This window comes from Seriola dumerili, unplaced genomic scaffold (genome assembly GCF_002260705.1).
Source record: "Seriola dumerili isolate Sdu_G_001 unplaced genomic scaffold, Sdu_1.0 BDQW01000321.1, whole genome shotgun sequence".
In the NCBI taxonomy this organism is placed as follows: Eukaryota; Metazoa; Chordata; class Actinopteri; order Carangiformes; family Carangidae; genus Seriola; species Seriola dumerili.
In genome coordinates, this window is record NW_019174576.1 from 120,943 (window position 1) to 143,834 (window position 22,892).

At 40.6% G+C, this 22,892-nt stretch overlaps 1 protein-coding gene across 2 annotated transcripts in view; it reads right to left on the bottom strand.

Annotated features, from left to right (window-relative positions):
* LOC111231933 (lipoma-preferred partner homolog) overlaps positions 1–22,892 on the bottom strand; it is a 144,436-nt gene that overhangs the window by 104,037 nt on the left and 17,507 nt on the right. For both annotated transcript variants that reach the window (XM_022759215.1, XM_022759216.1), the window contains exon 3: positions 14,960–15,005. The gene's annotated coding sequence lies outside the window, so the exon portion shown is untranslated. The remainder of the gene's footprint in view (positions 1–14,959; positions 15,006–22,892) is intronic.

Below are 22,892 nucleotides of genomic sequence, written 5' to 3' on the forward strand. Positions count from 1 at the left end.
GATATTTCACATTTTTCAGCAAATCAATAGCAAATGACAAAAGATGATCTGCCTCCACTTGATTGTAATGTTAAGCTACAGGAGCATGAAGCTGGAAATTTAACAACACTAATGCAATTTCACAACACTGAGGCTACATCATTCAAGAAAAACATTAACCGTTATTAAAGAGGGAAGATGAAGCAGTTAACTAAATAACAGGAGCAGCACATCCAACAAGGATTTAATCCTGTAAATGACACAGAACCTCAGAGGCAGACGTTTTTCTTCAACTGCAGCATTTACATTTTAAATATGAGTTTTGATATTTTAGTTTAAAAACTGTTTGACAACCTGTCTCACTCTTAAGATGCAACTGAAATGATTTGCAGAAGCCAGTATCAGTCGATGAAATCAGACCGGAGCGAATCCGGACAGAAACGGTCGACCAGGTATTTGTAAAGCGACGGTGAGGCCTGGCGTTTATCACTCTGACGGGAAGAGGATGTGAGGTGTGACGTCTACACGCTAAGCAGCTGAACGCTCTCATCAGCACGCTAACATGCTCACGACGCTCGGCATGTTAACGTTAGGTGGATATAATGTTTGCTGTGCTGCTTTAGCATGTTAGCATGTAAAAACACTTGGAAAGGTTTGAAGAAGTTGCTCGTAAACCGTCATGAAGTGTTGGACATTACATTTTTCAGGCACTCCTCTGGGGACCGTCAATCGCTTAAATCTTCAGTGGATTAAAAAGATTTAAACAACACAATTCTTCTCTTGATAGTGTAGGACAATACCATCCTACATCTTTTGATTCCCCGACCCTACTTCCTGTTTTGCCATAATGCACGTCAGTGTGCAGCACAATAACTAATGTGTGCGATGAGCGAGTGAACGTGCAAACTGCCTGTCTGAGCAGCTCACGGGAGGATTCATTGGTCCTTGCCTCCAAAAACGCCAAACAGCTCCCTGTGACGGCTCAAAATTAAATCAAACCGTTAATCCGCAAACTACAGAGGTGACAATGAAGGACCATTATCCAACGCTCGCCTGCAGCTACACATGTCACTCTCAGATAGGTAGCTAATAAGTGCCTTTGGTTTTGGAATTGGATTCGGGCAAAGTCAACAAAGTAAAGCTTATCTGGGAGGGGAACAACAGCGAGCGAGAGGAGCTGTGGACTCGCCTTGAACACTTAAAACATCAACATCAAGCCATCATTAATTGGCCTCATCTGACAGGCATTGTCCCGGGGCTTCTTATCACAGCAGAGGAAAGGCTTATCATACAACAGGAGGACTTTTATTGCCGTAGCTATACCTGCACAGGCTGGAGGGGGTGGGGGATGGGGGGTGGGGGGTGGGGGTTGAGTATGGTACCATCTTCAGCCTTGATGTGTTAATTGCCGCTTTTCATTTTGGAAATGAGCACTTGATGTTAAAGAAGTGACTCTCAGCGGGGTCTGCTGGTAGACTGATACTGGCGCAGCACGGCGGTGGATGCCGTCGCTATTTTAAATATTCTTCTTTCAAGCAGGAAGCAGTTTTTCTCTACAAAGATGTGTGATGAAGCAAAATGCTGAAAAGTGAGAAGACTTGGACTGTAACACACACACGAGGCTCTGGCGTTTCAAGGACGAGTCTGCGATACAATGCAAGGATAGGCGATAATTAAGTTGACTGGGGTTTCTCTAGAAATAAAACACAGAGACTCTCTAAAAACTTTCCGAAATGTAATTTATGAAGACACAGGGAGACTGGAATCCTCACCTCTGGAGAAAAGTATGAATTGGAAGAAGACACATTTTTACCCTTGGACAGAGTTAATTATGAGCCTGAACTCACAAACAAGTCAAGTGTCTGGCCGTGCGACTCTGGCTGCCGGTGCTGGTGAGGACTGAAGCGATGAAATATGATAACAGGGAGGCAAGCGTGTAATTTGGGGGGGATCAAACTGTCAGCCGTGTGTGTCTTTGTAATTGTACATGTGTGGTGCAGGAGCTGTAAATCACTTTTGAATACATGTTTATCTAAAACTCACGGTGATTGGGATGGGTACGGTTCCCTCACTGCACTTATAATTAGCTTTCAAATGCATCGAGTTGTGTATTTGTAACAACACTGTGATGTGATGGCAGATCTATGAAATCAGTTAAATCAACAAAGGATGAATAACATTATTATTTTTCAATGAGCAAAACTCTACAATGAAATAAGCTTTTATCCATCTGAAACAGTAAAAAAAAAAAAATCAATATGTGGCGGTTAATGTTGATATTGTTGCAGGTCGCCACAAATAAATCAATGCAGCCGATGGGAAACACTGCAAACGTAACTTCTAGAGGTTTTAATAAGAAACTTATAATAACGCAGACTTCAAATCACCTGTTAAATCACCTGGTTAAGCGACACGTACAGAGACGTCATCACTGTAATAAAGTCACATCATTGATCATTGATTGATCAGTAGGAGAAGTTACGAAGTTAAACTCAATTTCCACAAACGTCCCAAAGAAACTGCAAAAGAAAAATTAATTTGTGTTTTTTATGCTTTTTAAAAAAACATTTTTATGCTTCAACGCCGCCGACAACCAGGACCGGAGGCGTTATGTTTTCAGGTTGTCAAAGGTCAAAGGTCAAAGGTCACTGTGGCCTCGCAAAAACATGTCTTTGACCATAACTCACAAATTCATATGCTGATTGTGACACAATTTTAATACAGATGTCTGACAGGATAAAATGAAGTGATGACATTTTATATCCAAATAGTCAAATCTCACCTTCACTGTGATGTCATAATGTTCTGCAAAAACACTTCAGCCGTAACTCCGGAGGGGGAGATCGTGACCATATTTTAATTTAATTCGATTCAAGTCTTTCACAGTCACATAAGAGATTTCCTGTATTTCTCACTGGTTTGAAGTGGGCGGGCTCAGATAGGAAAAAGGTGATGTCATGTATTTCTGTGCAACGATCAGGATTTAGCAATATCTGAATCTAACTCTGCAGCTGGTGGGTAGTTTGCTTACAATGGCAGCATTGTCAATCAAATCTGACCAAACCACAAACAGCCTCACAGGCCTGATGACGCAGGTTAAATGACTGTTAAAATTTGAATATTACATACTCTGTTTTGTTCGTTTTTTCCCTGAACTTTAAGTTTGATAGTTGCAAAATTTAATAATGAATATTTAATGTTGAAGGAAAAATTTGAGAGTTTTGAAACCGTGTCTTCATGTTTGCACTTTATGCTGAAATGATGCTAGACGTTATTACAAAAAGTCATACAGCATTGCTGTCATCTAATTTCAAGGCAGGGCTAATCTGCAGAAAAGCAGATATAAGATATTATAAAGATAAGTGAAAAAACTGAATCCACACAAGATGATTCTGTGACCAGATGCAACACGAGGCGCAAAGTAACACCTCTCATAGGGATGTGTGCAGCAGCAGCAGCAGCAGCAGCAGCAGCGACTGAAGACAAACTGTGGACAGACGGACAGAAAACGAGAGACGTAAAAAACAGAGAGAAGTCACAGAAGATATAATCCCTGTACTGTAAGGATGGTGGATTATCGGATTTCTGGATTCCTCACAGTCTCTGCCATATGCTGCTGTAGTTACACCTTTCCAGCCTCACTCACTGGAGATGCTTAAATCCCTCAGTAAATGAAACCTTCTAAAAACAACTCCTTCAACTACGGGCTCTCTGTAAACTCCTATCAGCAGAACTATCGAGTCAAACACAAGTCGACACGTCCGTCGCCTTTTGCACTCTTAAAAAACAAAAACAAAAAAAAAACAACTTCTGTTGATTTATTGGAAACAGATATTTTCCACTTAAGCTAGTGCTAGATTTCCAAACATTTTCATATCACAGGTATTGAGTTGTTGTTTTTTTTAATGTTGAACGCAGCTTATCCTCTGCTGCTACAGTAAGCACTGCACATCTATCCCCTTATTCAAACTTGTATTGGGTTTTGGCTTGGGGACATAATCCCTTCCCCGGCTCGCTCACTGGCAAAGCCACATAGAATCAGCTCATCAATACCACTTTGTTTACCGAATACAGATGACTTTGCTCAAGAATCCCCTTAGCACAGCGCCGGATATAAAAGACATGAATGAGTGTAAGCTCGTGACGATTTCATCTGAGCTTTCTTAAACACTTGAGCTACCATTTAAGCAATTGCAGCAGACAGCGATTTTCGCTTTGCAATTATATCCGAATCATTTGGGCCTGGTCCGATGAAAAGAGGCTGACAAAGAGCCGTGGCGCTTTACCCCTTTGTCTTGACTTGCAGGTATCGCTTCGATTGTTCACTCTTCTCCGGAGCAGTGAAAGGGTCCAGAGTGGGTTGGCAGCCACAGCAGCGTTTCCCTTCACCCTCTCTATATTCTGCGGTGCTGGACTGCAGGACCACAGATACATAACAATGAGGAGCTTTAGGCCCATAACTTCATCATGCCACACTGAGCCAGGGTTTCCTCATACTCTCTTTAACACACACACACACACACACACACACACACACAATACCAGTGGCTAAGCTCACTATAAGGTTCTCAGCCACTGTGGAAGAGTGTTATTACAAAAACTATCAGCAACAAAGAGGCTGAGATTGGTTACAAATCTGCATTTAAGCGAATAGGAAACAAAGGCCGTCTCTAATGTATGTACTTACACTGACCTCATGCAGCCCACTCTTTTTCTTTTTTTTTTCCTGTTTGTTTCATTTGTTGTTATTTGCTGGCTGAAGTAAAAAGTCGCAGTTCACGCGGCCTGACGCCATCACATCCCATCATCCACACATCAGAACAAAATGATCTCCGGTGCAAAGTTACAATCAGCATTATACTTATTACCGCTAACTCAACGCGCTTGCGTCGTTGCAGCTGCAGCTCGACGTGTCTGTAAGCGAAACAGCACCTGTTGTGATGATGCAGGTTGTGAAGTTATCGCGTGATCAGGAAACCAGCTGATGTTCGCACGGTTTGATTTATCAGCAAGAATTTAAACGGAAGATGTCGGGGTCAGTCTGTGAATATTTTCACGGACTCGGTGAACCTTCTCTCCTGTACTCCGCTGTGTTTCCTTCACCTCAGCCTGCGTGCGCCAAAGTGCCGCTCTCCTTAACTGTTGTCACCTCGTCTACAGCTGCTGTTCAAAGTGTCAGACTGAGATCAGGGCCGAAAACACCTGATCACTTCAAATACTCTCATTAAAACACTTTTCTTTTCTTTTTAACCAAAAACATAATATAAAGTGTATTTTCTTATTAGTGATATAACTTTGTATAATAACACAATAATAAGCCCATTGATGGAAAACTGCGTCTCCACTGTTCATGCTGCAAGACAGTTTCTCACACGGTCATATATACATCAGAAAAACATGAACAGCAACACATTGTGACCAGTCGCCGTGACTAACAGTAATGTGACCCACATGTTCCAATGGGGGGGGGTGTGTGTGCGTGTGTGTGTGTGTGTGTGTGTGTGTGTTGGAGAACTGACCTAATTAGCTAGTTTGTCATATTATCTCTTTTATTTCTTCCAGCTCTTCCGGTCTTTAACGTAATATGTCGTCAAATATCTGCTAAAAATGCAGGTGCAAGGTGATCCAACCTCCACCGTAGACAGGAAGTTAAAACGACAAAATAAAAGAGTCAACGGCTGCGGTCGAAAAAGCCCTCGACCCTCGACAGAGAACGTCATGAGGCCGCGGGCAGATGTGAAGGAGAGTTGAGAGTTCATAAGGACTTCGGCTGCAGAGAGAATCCAACTGAACTTTATCTATAACACAGGGACGATATCTACTCCTTCCCTGCCCACAAACACAAAACACACAGGGTTGAAAATTGAAATAAGATAACGTGAAATAAATATACACGTAGAGGAAAGTTGAGCCAATTAAAATAAAAGTGAGCAGCTGAGAAATGAATTATATTCAGACATAAGACTTTTTTATACATTTGTTAAATAGAGAAAATTCATTTTTTGGAGCCGTGAGCTGTTTCTTTGTATAGATTTAATGTATAGATCATGATGATGATGATATGCTTGCTCTTCAGGATGACTCCACTGTGGATTTGAAAGAGATGAAATATATATTTATGGATTTGCAGCTCAGACAATCACATCCATGTCCAGAAGTTTTGGATCGGGTCTCAAGCATAAAACAGTTTCTCTCTTGTTTCTACGTCTACGAGGGTCTGCCGTGGTGAAACTGCAATCGTGCGTCGTTTTAAAAGTTGCCGCAGCAAGGAATTGTGGGTCCAGTGTTTCCTATGATAAAGGAGATGAGATAGGAAGCACTTGAAGCTGTTTTTCTCAGCGTTTAAAAAGAATGGGACCAGCTCTTATAATGGCTAATGGCTGCCACTTAGATACTTCCGGGTCATTTCTCTCAGTTAGACTTTTCTAGAGTGGAGCCTATGTTGTCGTCGAAACGCATGAGGTCAATAAGATTTGTTTCGTTTGTACAGTAAACAATGTCACTTAATTATTTAGATCCACGTCTGAGCACATCGCAGGGAGATTTTCTCCCACAGCAGATGAGGACTTCAGCTCAGGGATTTCTTACAGATCGCTCTGACTAACACATCACAACACGGCGCTGTTTGTTGCATGTTTAAGTGTTCTTGAAAAGTCCTTGGTAGAAGAGAGAAATGTAAATCTAAAAGCTGGACACATTTGGACCTCCGCGATTCATCCAGCTCTTTAAATAAATCTTCTGATCATTGTCAAACTCCTGAAGATAAACAAACTGTTGAAATCCTGTTTGGTCACAGGCATCTGTGCAGCATCAGCCGGGTTAAATGCTTCAGTTGTTTGGACTCTTACTTAATCTTTCACTTCTCCACTGCTCACTATGCAGCACCATGACCCTCTGTGACCACCCAAAGAAGATTAATTCAGAAGCAAAGTTAAACTAGTTGTTTTTGGAAGGCTTGATCCTTAATTGACTGATGGCTGCTGGTGTTTATCTGCTCCTGCTGCTTAAAACCAAATCCAAACCGGCTCACTGGTCCGTCTAAAAACCCAGCCAGGGTATCTCTGTCAGCCCTCTTAATCACTCCGAGGTTGTCTTAATCTAATCTGTCCATCATGAGCTTGTCTTATTTACTTGTTTCCTGCTCTTCACTTTCCTTGCAGAAGGTGATCGCAGCTCAGCTGTGCCTCATCCTCTGCTCCAGTTTCTCGAGGAGAGCCACAGTAATTGTTTAAAAACAGACCTTCAGCCTCGGTGTGTAAACATGCAGCCTGATAGCAGCCGTCAAACGCATCTGCAGAGCTGTGAACAAAGGGTATAATTGCTCTATCATATGCCAGTTCAATACACCATTATTTTCCATTGCACTGTTAAAGTGTGTGGCCCCTCCCAACAGAGCAGCATTGATTCAGTGAGACATTGTGCATTGGAAGTCCGCACCCTGATAGTAAGACTGTCCCTGTAAATGCACTGTCACTAACTAACACCTGCACCTTAACTCATCACACTTAAACTGCATTGGTTCATTTTGCTCCATCTATATTTCTCAAAGACTGCATGGAGGCCAAAATCAGGAAGTTGATTTCTTTTTAATACTGATTTAATGTTACAGTCTATCTATCTAATCAAATTCAAAACCACAACCGAGGTTTTTATTAAAGACACAGTTCACCTAAAATATTTTTTTTGGCTTCCAAAACTGCCCGTCAAAATAAAAGCAGATGTAAGCTACTAACAGAAGCGGCGTGTTTAGCGATATCTCTCAGAGGGGAACGTGAAGGAGCAGATGATGTTACAGCAGCTGCTCAAGAGAAACATCCACTGTGGAAACTTGCTGCTGACAATTAATTCATTAAATAATCAAAAATTATCTGCAGCTAGTTTCATCATTGTTAAATAACTTATGTCATTTCTTAGACAAAAGTGCCTAAAAGTTACTGTTTATCTAGATTTAAGATCTAAGACAGATCTGAGATTAGATCTAAATGCTTCTCAAAGTCTTTCACCTGGAATAAAATTCTGGAGCAGAAATACTGTCAATGCACTAACTGTACTGTTTGTAGAAATACTGAGATCAGAATATAATACACTGACCACGTGCAGGTTTATTTATTTGTAAACTGCAGTGTTCCCTCAGGCTTATTAATCCCCGAATTCCTGAAAAATAAAAAACAACACACACAAATGCGTCAGTGTGGTAGCCATCTCCCTGCAGCCACTGCTCCCTTGAACAATAAAACAAATGTGTAAGAGCCAGACTTCAGGCCTACAGGGAGGGTATCTGACTCTAAATCACTGTATTCTGGGTGGAGTGTCGCTTTGAGCAACACATATACAAGTCTAACACATTCAGAAACAAACAAATCGTTTTTCTCTTAATCTACGAGCAACAAATAAGGTCAGTCTGCCACATACAGCAGTTCACTCTTGATGTTATAAAACAACACCCATGGTGCATCAGTCTGTGATAGCATCTTTGAGATAGATACCAAAAAAAAAACAAATTATTTCTTTTCAGATGCTCTGTCCAACTCAATCGTCATAATTCACCGAGTCTTATCTGCCGAAGCCGGACGGGGCAGAAACTGCACAGTCATGTATGTTTTAGTAGAGAAAGGAAAGGAAGGATGGAGAAAGCAGACAGGAAAGAAGAAGGGAGGAAAAGACTGAGAGATTACCCCTGTGACACGACTGCACTGTCAGCCTCATTCATCCAAATCTGCCAAATTTGATATTAATGAGCTGCACAGTCCCATGACGAAAGACGCCACAACACAGCAACTGTGGGTCTTTGTTAAGCAGTGCTGATGAATGTAAAACACTTCAGGCGCCGTGTAAGCAAATAGTACAATATTCATTTGCATTGTTCTTAATGTTTTTTTGTAAAATCATTTGCTCTGGACCAATCAGGCCACAGTCGAGCCGTCACTGTGATCGCACCACGTCAGGTTTAAATGTGCTGACACACAACAAACACAACAACAACAACAACAACAACAACAACAACAACAACAAGCTCTACGTGCTGCAAATTACAGCTGTCAGCTGCTGTAGCACATATTGAGTTTGATCATGAAAAGGTGAAAAATTTAACTGAAAGTCAACGAATTAAAACTATTATTTACATTATGATACGTCTCATATTTACACGAGACAATGGTTTCTAATTAGATGTATGTATATTTTATGTGAGGCTGATTCACAACCTTATTTGTTCTTCAATTTCTATTTTCAGCATTTCTTTTTTTACTTAGTGGCTGAATATTGGCTCAACAACAGGATAAATCTAAGCCTGACTTCTTGTAAATAACCACATCTGCATTTAAAGCATCAAATGTGATGTAATGTGATGCTTCACGACGTACACGCATTGGTATACATGGTGTTCAACAGCTCTGAAAGCCACTACACCGTCACAACACAGGGTGGGCCTGGAGTACGGTGGCCCGGACAGGTCAGCCAATCACACAGAAAGAGAACAAACGCAGACAGTTTCTGACGCAGTTTGACGAGTAAGTGAAACGTTGTTGCTAGACAACTGATTAATGTCGCTATGTGATTGTCACAAATGGTTTTATATTTTCATATTTATCTACTTTTGTCATACTGAAGTCTCCACACAACCAGAGAAAAAATCTGACATATAGAAATGCCCTTGAATTTTTATGAGAAACTGTGAGACACTAAACAAGATGTTCTGAAAGCTGAAGACTATATTTTATTGACTGCACGCGAGCAATTCATGTGATATTTTGCGATGTAAGCTAAACAAACAAACACATATTTAGGGGCCGAACATGGATTTTTCTTTCAGTCCTGAAAGCCATTTCAACACCACATGCATGTGTACTGTGCTGCTGAGATTATCAGGCTGTAAAAGCTCTGAGGAAGATGTGAGGAACAGTATGAAGGACTTAGATCTTTTCTAAAAAAGATGTTTACCTTACATACAAGCAGGCTGCTGTTAGGTAAGAATGAAACACATGGCTACGGAGTGAGAGAAAAGACGAAGAGGGCATTGCACCTGCACCCCCCCCAAGTGTCCAGCAAAAACTGAAGGATTTGTCCATTCTCCCAAAGTCCCTGCCCGTTTGGCTCCAGCTCCAGTCAAGTCCAACAAAGAGTTAAGCATTTTAAATTCTACAGTCAAGCTAAACTGTTCTTGAAATTCAGCTGGCAGCCGGCCTGGCTAGTCATCCGTCGATTTGATGTGTGCTTCAAGAATCTGGCCCATACACACAAACTGCGAGCCAGGACACCCAAACAAAAACACAGAAACCAAGAACCAGTCTTGGCAAGTGAAGTTTACAGCTTCACTGCGGCCCAGTCGTGTACGGTGGTCCCCGTCCCTCCACTGCTGTGCTACTGTGACGCTTTAATGTGAACTGAGAGGTGAAACCACACGTCTGTGTTGAAGGATGTCATTCTCGTATTTGACATGATAGTGTTGATTTATAGTGTCAAAAAATAATGTGTGTGTGTGTGTGTAGGTGCGGTGTATTTTTCTCATGAATCGGAGGCTGCACGTACTGAATGAGTAAACTACTAACTCACTACATGCACGCGTGCACAAAGCAGTGGTGTATTGGGTTAGTGGGTAAAAGGAATTGGGTTGAGTCTTCACTGTGTAACTGCTCACAACATTTTATTTTTTGCCTATGTTATGCTCAAGTGTTGAACCTCACAGAATAAACGGCTTTATTATATCCTCTTAAATATAACACTCTTACAAAAAAAAAGAAAAATCACTTTCAGCAACCCCTGCAACGCTTCGCACTTTGAAGGTGCTGCCGACAATTTGGTTTTTTTTTTAAAAAGGGAAACAGAAAAGGTCAAGCTGAATCAATACAAACGTTGCACTTTGTGTGAAATGACTCACCTCACTGTCTGTATGACAAAGCCCAGCGACTCTGTAGTGTAAAAGCTCTGCTGTGAGAATAAACCTGGAAACTCTTTTATTGCTTTAGATTGAGACGTGTGACGCTTGATTTTCAATGACGCTACAGCAGGTAAGATTCATTCTTCTGCTCCTGAACATCTGCCCTCTCTATAATCCCACAAATTATCACCGAGCTGCAAATGGAAAATAAGCAAAGACGAAACAATCCTAAAAAACCTTGAAAAGCTCACTCAGCTCTGCGAGTATGTAAAGTAACTTCACCATCACCGACGACTCGGATATTATTTTCTACGTTTTTCTATACGGAAAAATGCAAGGCCATAATTTCCATGGCTGGTGTCTAGAACACAATAGAAAAAAAAATGTAAAACACCAAGGATTCTTCTGAAGAATTTCATCAACGTATACGTTAAAAGATGTTAAAGGATCGCTCACACAGCAACACAATGCATGTAACGCAGTGTTTCAGGCGGGTTTCTGTAGTGTGAACTCACTAAAGCAAAATCCATATCAAGTCTGTTGAAATGGGAAATAAAATACTGAATGTTGAAATAAGCCCTTAAACAACACCGTCAAACTGTAGTTATTATCAACATGCCACAAGAACTGATATCGAACATAATATATTACACACACACACACACACACACTCATTTCACTTTTAATTACACTAAAGAAATTGTCATCTTTAGCAAATTATGAAATTACACGGATGACAAATACAGTGATCCAGAAAGAAAAAAAACCCTTTCATCAGTATCAGTAATTCATCTATCAGACTGCATCCTTCACGCTGACACGATTTACCTTTCCAAATACAAATGTTAAAAGTTCAGCAGCTTATTGTGTATCTGTTTTAAGGTTTTGAGAGTTGCACTGATAAAATAATTTAATGCCTGATGTATCAATTAAAAAACTCGCCCACTGGACCAGCAAAGATTTTTAAACATATTTTCTATTTTTACGTCAGTATCATGATGTGCAACTTATGTAGTTGTAATTTTTTTGTAAATAAAATTCTTAAATTCTTACATTACATGTGCCAGAGGTGAATGCGAATGTGTCTAGACTCCCTACATTCACATTAACACATAAAAACAAACATGAATGCTTTTTTAATCGCGTGTTCTTGTTGCACCGGCTTCTGCTATCGGAGTGGTTTAATGGGACCTGACTGGAATTTTTTTTAATTATTATTATTTTGTGTTTATTGGATAGTGACAGTGGAGAGTGACGGGAAATGTGGGGACATGACATGCAGCTAACAGTCCGGTTAGCCAGGAATCGAACCGGGGGGGGGGGGGGACTCACTGCTCAACAGTTGTTTGTGCCCCCACCTACTGGAAAATTTGCCGCCAGTTGTTTATCTCCACGAACCAGCTCCTAATATTCGATTAGATTCATTTGCACTTTCTTGTGCTTTGCGCTACGTTTGGAGGGAAACCCGACGACTGGCGCTGCCCTTTGTTCCAGGAGGAGAACGGGGAACACGGAGGCGGCAGTGACGGGACATTTACAGGCGTAAGGGGCTCAGTGTCTCAAACCCCGCAACAGTGACTGATAGTGGCACAGCATCCCTCCTGAGACATATCCAAATATGGCTGCACGGTGACGTCATGTCGCCGACAGACAACATGGCATCAGATCATCAAACATGCTCACGCTGTGGGACTGTGTGCGTCTCCTTTGATATCTGGCGGTGTTAGCGGTTGCTGCTTTGCCACACTTTCGCCTATATTAGAAAAAAAGAAGCAGCTCTTTTTGTCGCCCCCCCGTGTCTCTGAGGGCGCGAATAAGTTTATCATTTCTAGAAGAATAAAAGTGTGTTAATGAAAGCTGTGGCAGGACGGAGGCTTCTTGCACCACCTGTTCAGCATTTTCATATTTAGTGAAGAAGAGCTCAGGTTCCCATATGAGCACCTTACCATCTGTTTCAAAAATCACAGTTAGGTATTCAACAACAGTGCATGCTTTGCTAAGCACAGACACCTCAGAGCTTTTCTAATTCCAGCGTCCGCACTGACAGTCTGTGCAACACGGTATATTCTGTATATTCTGTATATTCTGTACATTTAAGACGAGCACATCTGTGTCACGGCAGCAAATAATCTGATGGTATTTATGTGAGACAGGACCAAATAACAAAAATCAAGCATACACACCGCTCCATTAGAATTAAAACCGCACAAGCATGACTGGAAAAAAAGAAAAAGAAAAAGTGATGAAATTATATCTTACATCAATTATAGCAAGGACCATTAGTGTTATCAGGACATGCAAACACAGTTTTGATGTGGCTGTTAAGGGAGTTCTCAGCAGCTTATCAGAAAGAACGCCAACAAAGAGTCAGCTAATTAGCAGATAAAGACAAAGAATCATTGTAGGCTAAGCTAATTTACCAAATTCATCCTTAGTGTGCAGCAACAAGGTCTACAAGCATGTTTCAGTTCTAACAGGTATTTTTACTTTTTTAATTTACTCTTTTTTTTTCTCTTTTCTTTTTTTTCAAACCTACAAATTGGAGTATCTCTCTCTTATTTCAGTTGCCGCTGACAATACATGCAGCCGAACAACAACCCTGACGGCGAACTGTTATTTTCTAGTAACTATCTACTAAACAGTTCAGTACAAGGTCGTGTTTTAAAGCATCAAAATTAAATTAATACTTTACATTTTTTGAGCCCAAATCATAATTTTCGTATTTATTTCATTTGTCATCTATTTGTTTTGTCTTTTGTTGTGTACAGAATAAAATCTTGGACGACTGCAGCACCTGTATTGTCGGCTTCAGCCCCCACCAAGGGCTTGAAGATGTAGCACTCATTTGTCGAGAGTTGCAGCGGTGTTATGACAATCCATTAGTTCAATCCTACATTCGATTATAAATCACATCCTTTGCTGAAGGCAACTTTGACGGGACTGTGGGAAAACCGATGGGGCGGCAAATGTCTGGATTATGTCTGTCCGAGGACTCTTGAAGAACAAACCAGACAACGCTTCATTTGATTAAAGGGATAGTGGCTTTTCCACATTTTCTATATAAAACACATGACTTGTTTTTCTCATAACCAAGGCTAATTGATTAAATCAAGAATGCATCATGGGAACACATGCTGCACATCATTAAGGCAACCTTTTGCCCTTTAGCCAACTTTCTGTGACGCAAATCAATCGTGTAAGAAGAAAGATGGGAACTGTAAACACCGAGTGTGGATGAAGAAGTTCCTGAAATGCCACAATCTTCTAATGAAAATATGGACGATACGGACAAAAACTACAACAGGAATTTCTCCAGAAATTAATAAAATAACTGAATAAATTATAGAAATATATCATTAAAATATATAATCAATGATACATTTTTATACTTAATTATAATAATTACAAAAATACACAATTTTATATCCTGTTACTAAGAATATCTTGTTTTAAGCTTTGATGAAATGGCTTTAATAAATAATCTTTAAATAACAACGATAATTCAGACTCATCAGCATTTGATAAATTACTGAAGAAATTTCTGAGTCAAAATAAAGAAATTATGCTCCGACTAAACGTTTGTATAGCGCTGCAACATAGCGCTCTTAATGGCCACCAATTACATTAATTACCCCACTGATGTGTCCACACACAAACAACACACACAGACACTCACACACAGCTGAGTCACAGCAACACATTTCTGATTTTCTGCTGTGTTAAAATAAAAGGAAATTAAAAACATAAACATCACTACACACACAATATTGAAAAAAAAATGAAAATAAGTGGAAAAGGTGGAAGGATGAAAAGAAATACATGACAGTTGCATGAACATATATATATATATATAGGAGATATGCATGTGAGATAAAAAACATAAATGACCATATATGTAAAGAGATTTCTCTACTCTCATCACCACTGCAGCTGCAACAGTTAATGGTGAATTATACATATTGTCTATGTGGGGAAACAAAGTAAATTAAAGTATAAGTGAATTAAATTAAATTCCAGAAAATGGTTCACGGAGGCCGCTCTGCTCTGTGAATATACAGTATTGTACTGTTGTGGGAAGGAGGAAAAATTAGGTCAAGTACTCACCCAAATGTTAACGCTAAGTGATGGCAGCGACTACAGGATCAGACACCTGAAAAGAAAAAACAGTGTAAGTATACAGCTCAGACATAAAAGGGGAAAATTGAGTTTCAACAAAGAGATGTCAGATCAGACCGGATCTGGATCAGCTGATTTTAAAACTGTCCGATCCTGAGCTGCAGCTGCCGTTCAATTCATCTCTCTGCGTCTTTCATTCTCATCCAGTTGTTTACTTTTAAGAAAGTTAGCATTACAGTGCAGCACCAACTCCTAAAGTGAAACACCAACTTTTGACTGCAGGGGATAAATTCAAGAATGATAATTGTGAGTGAAATTTCTATTTCTGGTGTTGTGAATGTCCTACATTCTGTTTAGATACAGGTAAGGGTGGGGGTGGAATGATTTTTTTTTGTCTCCAGGGCCCAAAGATGTGTATTCCTCTTGCTGAGGAATGCTTTTGTTCTGATAAATTGACATTGTCAGTTTCCCACATTGCCACAGTGTGGCATATACTATAGGGAGCAGTAGTGGGAACACAGATGCTACATACGATTGGCGTCAGTCAATGTGACAGGTCTTGTTTTTTCTTCTCTTTTGAGGGAGGGGGGGGGGGTCTATTTTTCTAAATCTGAACTTCCAAGTCGAGGAAGCAGGAAGGAATAAGAATTAATACACCTACACTCCCCTTCTCCCTTTAGAATGGCAAAAATCTCTTTGTACTCGCATCATAATTACTGGTGGGCGCCAGTTTGGAATTGATATCCATGCCTCCTTCACACTTCTTGTTTTTTTCCCCAAGTATAACACAATGTTTTGAGAACATGCAACTGACAACCAAGTCTTTTCTCAACTTCTCACTCTTCAGTTTCTTTACATTGTGATAATGGAAAGGAGAAAGTGTCGCTTGAAGTGACGTTCCTTGCTCCGGCATGTGCGCCCTGTTTTTCAGACGCAGCGCGAGTAGCCGGGCGCGCAGGAGGTAAAGTAACCGGCTGCCAGGGAGCCGGGGACGTCTTCCTCCGCGGGAATGACGCCGATGAACAAGCTCTAGTTTGGTGTTTTAATGTGTTTACCTTAAAAAATAAGTTTAACTTTCCACTTTTTATTTATTTATTTATTTATTGATTGATTTATCTATTCAGTTGATCCTACAAAAAGAAAATGGTTTCCTTCATCGCTATCATTTAAATGTTTTTTTGAGTTAATGACTATTAAAAATTTACATTAGAAGATGTAAAAATAAATAAATAAATAAATAAAAAATAATACAGTGTAAATATTTTCTGAACCTTTTGCTGATTTTCTCTGTTTTGTCTTTGTAAACTAAAAAATCTGTGGTTGGACTAAACAATGAATTACATGAAAAATACATGAATCGTTAAATAATTATTAGTTGTTGCCTCATATGTTCAATATAGGAATATCAAATACATATTAAATTCAACAGTGATGTATTACTTATAAAAAAAGGAAAGAGAGTAGACAATAACCAGAAAACTGGTGTTAAACTACATGTAGGTGAAGCTGTGAGTATAAAAGAAATAAAAAAGTAAATCTAACCGACACCAGACTGGAGCTGAACACAGACGCTGACAACCTTAAAAAGCTCAGTTCACCCAAATCCACCCAGGACACCTGGAGAGTATCCGGCCTCACAAAGGCCTCTAGTTTCATTTAGATATCTGCAAACTACACTGTGGATACAAAAGGAAAATAAAAGGAGGTTTAATTTGTTCACAAAGTACTGAAAAGTGTCGGAAAAAGGGTCTTTTTTTTTTTTTTTTTTAGAAGCAATGTCCCGTTTCAGAAGATGTCACGGAGCTCATTTGATATTTGCATCCTCTCCTCTAACACCACCACAACCACCATCCGCTTTCTCTCCAGTGTCACCATCAAGGCCACACTTGCACTGTTTACATAAACCACCAACTATTGTGTATTCTACCCGTACACAGTCGACTGAGAGCGTAACAGCTAACTGGGGACCTTATTACACTAAGTGTTTGGGGAATATGCCTCACTTCCTGTTTGCTTGTCTTGCTATCAACTTAAATTGTGCACCACCGCTATGTGGGTTGGATATTTTATTTATACTTTTATTTACCCAGGGTAGATTTACTGAGCTCTAATGTTATTTTTCAGCAGCTCCATCCCTCTCACACACACACACAAAAACACACACACACACAAACACACACACACTCAAATGCTGATGAATCCACTCACTTCCTAATACAAACAACAGTCTTTTTTACCACAGCAGACAGATTTTCTACAACTGCAAAATAGCCATAATCATAGAAATCCATGTATTAAAAACCAGTGTTCACAATGATTTTGTGTTCAGCTTAGAATTCTACCAAAACAAAAAAGAAAAGAAAAACTTTCACCAATTTCTGACCCATTGCTGTGATTTATTTATTTTTTTCTCTTGAGGATCGGGGGGACTTGAAACCTGTCCACTAAATTTGATTGATCTCGCAGTCTCTGAGTTACAGATCCAAACAAAAACAAAACGGCTTTCAGCACGTTCTGTGCTCAGACATCTGGAGAAGTATCCAGCTGAAAAGCAGTTGTGTAATTGGTGATCTGGCCAGAAAATGGTGGAAAACACGTCAGAGGGGCTCATGGATTTGTGTGTGTGTGTGTGTGTGTGTGTGTGTGTGTGTGTGTGTGTGTGTGTGTGTGGTTGTGTGTGTGTGTGTGTGTGTGTGTGTGTGTGTGTATGGCTCTCAGCTGCCAACCCAATAAATTGAAAAACAGAATTGTGACGTTGCTAATGCTGGTGCTACAGGACTGTACCTGTGAGGCAGCGATGGGGCAAACAGCAGCAGGAAATATTTTCACTTTCACAGTTTACATCCGAGGGCGGCACAGTGGTGCAGAGGTTAAGCCTGTCGCCTCACAGCGAGAAGGTTCTGGGTTTCGGACCTGCAAGTCTGCTCGTTCTCCTCGTGCCTGCGTGGGTTTTTCCTCCCACAGTCCAAAGACGTGCGAGTTAGGTTAACTGCCCGTAGGTGTGAATGTGAGCATGTGTATGTCTCAGCTTTGTGATTGTGACCGCTGACCTGTCCACGGTGAAAGACGTCTTATAAACTTACAGTCAATAAAACAACATGCTTCTTTAAAACGAAACAGGCAGCTCTTGAATTCAAACCATCTTCAGGCTGTTTTCCAAGACAACAACAACAACAACAACACAACTCGACCCGTCGACTACAGCTCTGGTCTCATAGTGCAAACACACACACAGAACATACATTGTGCTGTAAGTGCTATAACACATCTGCCCTAACTAATTCCATCTCTTAATGAATTAAAAGAAATAAAACATGAAATCGTTCAGGCGAAACGTACCTATGGTTGAACCTAACTCCTGCCCCGTGCCGTCAGGAAAACTTTCCTGATCGTTACCTGCACTGTTCAAATGTCTCCTCCGGCAGAACGAGTCCAAAAAAGGCCAAATCATCGACTGCAAATGCCGTTTTAATGGGAGCAATTTCCCCATGTGCCTGACAGTGAACAGCAAAACTGAAAAGGTTGTCATTCCTCTCTCACATTGGCACGGCATATTTCTATAAATACAAAACATTAATCGATGGCAAACTACCAATATTCATCGGGCAGGCTTTTAAAATTGGACACAAACTGAACTGAACTGAACTGAACTCTGCCCCCCCCCCTCCCCACTTCATTGTTTTGGAACTACAGTTCCCATCAGACTTTAGCAGATATAAGCAGGAATCATTATGTTGTCATGGATTCAGGGACTTACACATGAACTATGAACTTCAACTTGAATCCAACAACTAATCGAATTATCGAAATTGTGATACGGTCAAGAGCAATAATCCACATCAAAGGAGCTGCAAGTTTTTTGATAAAGGTCGAATTTATCTGCTTTAAAAGAAGCTCCAGCTTACAAACCATATTCTCCACACATTTCTTTTTTCTTTTCAGTGAAAATGAAATGCAAAAATGATCCTTTTAACTGAAACCTTCACTCATATTGCAGCTGTAACATCTGCCAAAAATAATTGCGATGTGACTTTATTTGCGCACCGTTCAGATTTATTAAAATTGAATCAGCTGTTAGCGGTTCCCCTTTGCACCGAGCAAGATTCATTTCACTGGACTTAAAAGCACCAAGATCCTCAGGTGAGTTTCAGCGTTCTGATGAAAATAATGTGCGGATCCGTTTCTGACCTCGACCACTTCTCTATCTCTGGCTGAGACCTTACGCAACCGCACCTTATTACCCACGTTTTACTTCAGTATTTACATGAGATTAAATTGGGTTAAATGGGCCTTTCATAAAGATCTGCCATCACTCAGAAATGTTCGGGCATATTTTCTTTGATGGTCAAATAAAATGAGCCAATTTCATCCAATGCCACATCCATTATGATAACTTAGGTATTTTCAGTCGTGTAGTCAGTGGGGGAAAAAACACAATGAGCTAAATACTCAAATTATCAAAGTCATTAGACATTCAGAGTAATTTGCTATCAAACCAAAGTGATCATCCAAGTACATTAGACCATTAGCACAATTCAAAAGAGCCACAATCTGTCAAAGAAATGTAATTTAGGCCCTGAAAAGGTCTTTATTCATCAGGCTACGACGGACGGCGGGAACGAGACTAAAAACAAGTGTATATGCGTCACATCATTCTAACCTTCATCTTTGTCTTCGTGCTGCACTTTGCTGCTTCTATAGACTGTACAGCGTATGATGTGCTGTCAATACTCGTGATGCCTCTGCTGACAATGGCTAACCCCAACATTCTTGTCATATACGTCTGACAAAGCCGAGGAGCACCGGGTCCATTTTCTCTGTGGGCACATGCTTTCTAAGTGCTCCTACAATAGACGGATTGATTGGACCTTAATGTTTACAGCCTGAAAAGGCAGACCAATGAAAAATACATATCCCTGAAAACACCTTGGCCTTTTTCCCTGAGCTTTATGGTGTATTTATAACCACTTCTTTACAGCATCGCAGCAAAGTGAAAAGCATGTTCAGATTAAATTAGTTACCTTTTCTGAACTAGGTACAGTACAGTACCGGTGGGCTCACAGGAATCTGCCCGAGGGCAGACTGAAGTGCAGGGAATACCCTTGACAGGAAACAAGTCGCTCATCTGATTTATATCTGACCTGCTAACCATCCATGAGAGGTTCATCTGGGCCAAGAATATAGGTGGATCTCACTTAGAGGTGAGCAGCTCCCAGGCTGAACGCAGCAGAGTGACTTTCAAAGCCCCAGTTTGAATTTTTGATTTTCCCTCTCGTAGCTGTAAATACACATAGATTCATGCGGGTACGAATTTTCTAAAGAATCATCATCCTGCAATTTCCATCTCTTACCACCAGAATTCAAAACAGAAATCTTTTGTTACGAACAATGAACCTTAACTATGCGGCCTTGTATTAACCTTTCAGTCGGTACATTCTGGGGATGTGAAGGAGAATAAACTTCAACAAAATGAAATCAAAAAATACTTGAATGAAGTAAATATGCCGGGAGGTAGAGTCACCACAGGGAACACACTTTGATCTCAGATGGCTCAGAAAGCAGACACTAAAATAGGTCTGAAGGGGCACCGAGCACGAGCGGTCACACAAACCTGTAGCTCCTTCAGGTTTACTCAGAAAACAATAACAAGAGCTGACGGTAAAATCACAACACAAACTTTATGTTTCCTTCTTCCTGATTCAACCTAGATGTACCAAACAGATTCATGGTTTTGCTGTGCAATTAAGGATCATTAATTAGATGCTTTTAAACCTCCAAAATAAAACTGACCGCTCATCCGGCTAAACTGGCTTGTTTACATCCCTCAGGTCTGACTGCTCGTGCCTATTTTTAAAGATCTCACCACATACTTAAATCGAAGCAGGCGAAGCCGTATATAAAGGCACCATCAGTTTGAGCACTTCGACAGTTTGAATGGACAGGAAAGTCTCGCGGCTGAATCACCAGAATAAAATGAATGAACAACTGCGTTGCAAAAAAAAGATCTGGAAAAAGTCTAAAATACAAACCTATGTACAAAAAAAAAAAGGTCATGGGAGATGTTAACTACAACAACTGAGAGCACAAGGAGCATTTCAGTGCAAAAACACCCGCTCACAGCAGGTAGAAGCTGAAGTTTACACTGTTGAGACACTAAAATACAACCTGCAGCTGAAGTTTATCAAAAGTTTAAATAAAATTCAGCAGAAATGGTGAAACGTTTTGTTCACAACTGAAAGACTTAAAGAGGCACACAGAATAATGGGATACGTCACACATCATTTCTTTTTGTTTGCACACACAGACACGAAGGAAGAGGAAAACCTGTTTCCTTGTCAAGATGTAGATTTTTCTCCCACACATTTTGGTCACGCCGTTCCACGAGCAGCGCACTGATGCTTCCACTCAATTTCACCTGACCCCCGCCACCTGCCTACCCCACGTCTATAGTGTCTTGCCGTCGCCGCAGTGCAGCTTTTCCCGTTACCCGTTTGTGTCGTTTGCCTGCTGATTTTTCCTTTTGTTATTCGAGTACGCCCAGGGGCAGACCGTGAGCCTGAACATCGACCGCCATAACCATATATTACATGTTTTATGTCTGCATTTGAGCCCTCCCTCCTGTTCGCCGGTTGCCCCTCTGACTCGTCTCAGAGTCCACACACTCCAGGACTTTGACATGTGTTCCTGATAAGTCTGCGAGAGCGCAGAACTGTTGTGAAAATGTCAAGTGCTTGAGGGCTCTCTTGTGGACATTTTGGGCCGATGTGTAAACTTTCAAAGTGATTTCCTTTTCATGATACAGTATTAACAGCACTCACACTGATGACGCAAGTGGAGCATGTAAGCGTGGATTTGCAGGACTGGTCCTTTTGTCCTACCTCTACAATAAATGATTTTCAGAGGTTAATTTTATCTGCATGTTATCCATGTTACAGAGAACACACACAGAGAGACCAGTTTCCATGATCCAGAGAACCTGTAGTGAGCTCTGTGGTCCTGTCAAAAGCATTAAACTCCGCTGAGACTTCCACCGGCGTTGCAGTCAATGGTTCAGCTTCACAACAGCGTCACAAAGAGGAGGCTTTGTGATCGCCACACTTCTAAGCTCTGCAGACAAACGGATCTTACCGTGAACACCAGAAAATTGCTGCAGTTAAGATTAAACTTTAAGCGATGTATGTAATTAACATGAAGCTAATTGAAAGTACCACGCAGGTGCTGGAATGAAAAGCGTATTGAAAAGTGCTAAAACTGGTGTGCTATTATGCCCCACAATGATGATGCTAACATGCTGATAATAAGCAGGTATATCGTTTACCACGTTCCCCATGTTAGTTTGAGAGCATGCTAACTTACAGCTGAGGCTGATGGGAATGTCACTTTCTGTCTTGTCTGTTATTTGGTCAAAAACCAAAGTATGGCACATATTAATTTTTTTAACCTGATTATTATTACACTTCATCCCAAAGGGGACCACGAATATCTGAACCTGTTGACAAAATTCACACTAAACAACAAGTGTAAACGTCACGGTCTGGGGAAAAGGTCTGGGGGTCCCCACATTTGTTAACGTATATCATCTGGGGACCAGGAATGATCCAACACGTAGATATTTCAATGGATATGTGAAAACTTTGACCTGCTAAGGTGTTTTGATGAAAACTCAGAGGAGCACCACAGTCAGTAGGATGTATCCTCTGGAGAGGATGAATGTCTGGAGTGAAATTTTCATGGCAATACTGGGGCGACCAACAGACCAACCATTGCCAATGCATGGCTAAAAGAAAACCTTCACTATGCAGTAATGTCAACAATTCTAGCAGATTACTGTTGGAAACTGCTAATTCAAAGTATTTCTATACTTTAGAGCGATTATTTTTACAGTAGAAAAGGTTATGTTGTCTATTTTTCTTTGCTCGTC